Here is a 2510-nt window from a genome sequence, read left to right on the forward strand (position 1 = left end):
ATCATGCCTGGTGCCCGGCGCCGTACGACAACTGCGGACAACACCTTTCCCGGCAACCCGCATGTTGCGAGTTGCCAGATGCGAAATTTCCCAAAGAGAGGTTATTCTTGTTTTTGCTTCAGAAATCACTATATCTTGCCACTCTTGTCTTGTTGCGCCTTGAGACGGGCAGTGTATGTTAGGTATACCAGTTTAAACTCTCCGCTGCTGTTTTCAGACGAAAATAAAATCGATTTAGAGTAGACACTCCCCTTGAATTTCCATATTTTAAAATTTTCATTGCATACTCCTTCACATCCCCCAAACTGACTCGAACCTAAGGCCAAATAGCCATTCACAGACCCAAGTAACAATACACCCTTAGCTCTCGCCCTTAATTCGCTAGACATCGCCCAAGATGAAAGCACTTGGGTGAGAGAGAGAGAGAGAGAGAGAGAGAGAGAGAGAGAGAGAGAGAGAGAGAGAGAGAGAGAGAGAGAGAGAGAGAGAGAGAGAGAGAGAGAGAGAGAGAGCACCTCGCTGCCGGACTTACGAGCCGCCGCGCGAGGTCTGACACGGGGTGAGGCGGCCGCGGAACCCTCGTCCTCGTGCCCAGTTATGGATTGGCTGCGAAAGTAGGTGGAACGCGGGTGTGTCGCTCATTGGACTGCCATGTGACTTTCGCTTGAGAGAAAAAAAATAAATAATAAGAAAGAGGAGAGAGAAAGAAAGAAAGGAAAAAAATTACGATAGTGGTGTTTTGTTTCGGAAAGTGTGGCTTTACGATAAGTGGTTAGTGGTGTGTTTATGTTGTTAATTATTGTGTATGTATATATATCGTGGTGGTGTTTATTTCGAGGTGATTGTGTGTGGACTGTGTCGAACGGATGACAGCTAATGATTTCGTGATGTACTGAAGTGCATGCCAGGAGAAAATAAAAGAGTTAATGTGTAAATATATTTACCAGTGTGCGGATTCGTGAACAATGACTTATTCATTACTCTGTGTTATAGACTGAGATCAGTTTAGTCTCGCCCTGTGTCTGTCTAAACTTTTTGTTTTTATTTATCGCATTTCTCCAGTGCTTGCACACACACGTGCGCGCGCACACTTACACGCGAGCGCGCGCGCATATGCACGCAAACACATAGACACACACACACACACACACACACACACACACACACACACACACACACACACACACACACACACACACACACACACACACACACATGCACATATATATATAAATTGATATAAATTGTATATATGTATGTGTATATTCAACACAATATATATATATATTATGTATAACATACCTACATCTGTACATACATGCATACATAAATACATACACACATGCATGTGAATACATCTACACGCCCTTCACCCATACACACAGCCTCCTCATACGCACCCCCCCCCCCCTCGCAGACCTCCTTGAGCGCCCACGAGAGCAGAGTAGCGACCCCCCCACCCCTCCACCCCTCCCCCCGCGCGGTCAGTCGAGGGGGGGGGGGGGCAGTGTCCGCGTTGCGACGGTGTTGTCACTTGTTGGAAAGTAGACCCGGTTAATCGACCCCGAGGTATGTAATTGTGGCTGACGGCGGACTTCAAGGTGAGGCGGCGAGGTCCTCGGGTGGGCGGGCGAGGTGAGAGGGTGGGGGAGGGGTTGGGGTAGGGGTGGGAGGGTTGGCACTGTGGATGGGAGGTGGGGGGGTGATGGGGAGGGGAGGGGTGGTGGGAGAGGAGTATGGTGTTTCGAAGTGTGGTGTTTTGGTGCTATCTATAGTGTTTTGCGTTTTTTGTTTTTTGGTTTTGTGTGTGTGTTTGTGAAAGTATGGTGTTTGTGGTTTGGTGGTGTAGGCCTATGCGTGTGATTTACTGTGGTGTTTGGCGTTGTAGCGCGCGCGCGCGCACACACACACACACACACACACACACACACACACACACACACACACACACACACACACACACACACACACACACACACACACACACAGATGTGGATAAGCGTTGCCCGGTGTTTGCCAGTGCTGTGTTTGGCGAATGGTGTGTGCGAGTCAAGTGTTTCCGTGGGAAGGGCGAGCATTGGTGTCTCGTATTTTTGTGTTGGTTTAATTTCGTTGTTTGTTTCCGAAACGTGAAGAAATGGTATGTATTTTGAAGAAGAGGAATATTTTTACACTTGAATACATATTTTGTATTTATTTATGTAATATATATACACGTTGTCAGTATTAAAGCAGAAGAGACCTTAAAAAGTTTTTTTTTAATGTCATATCGTAAGTTCCTCGTAAGACAAACAACTCTAAAACAAACATTCCTGACAACAAACAAGCAACCTCCCTAGCATATATGTCAAAGTGAAAAATGATTCCCTTACAGAATTTCACTTAAAAGTAAACAGACAAGCACCTTGTCAGCAAATTTGGAAAATAAATATACATGTTAACCGTTCCCTGTCATAAATAAGTGAAAGAAATGCCAAACAAATGACAAACTATTTACCTTTTTTTTCTAG

This window comes from Penaeus chinensis, chromosome 14, assembly GCF_019202785.1.
Source record: "Penaeus chinensis breed Huanghai No. 1 chromosome 14, ASM1920278v2, whole genome shotgun sequence".
In the NCBI taxonomy this organism is placed as follows: Eukaryota; Metazoa; Arthropoda; class Malacostraca; order Decapoda; family Penaeidae; genus Penaeus; species Penaeus chinensis.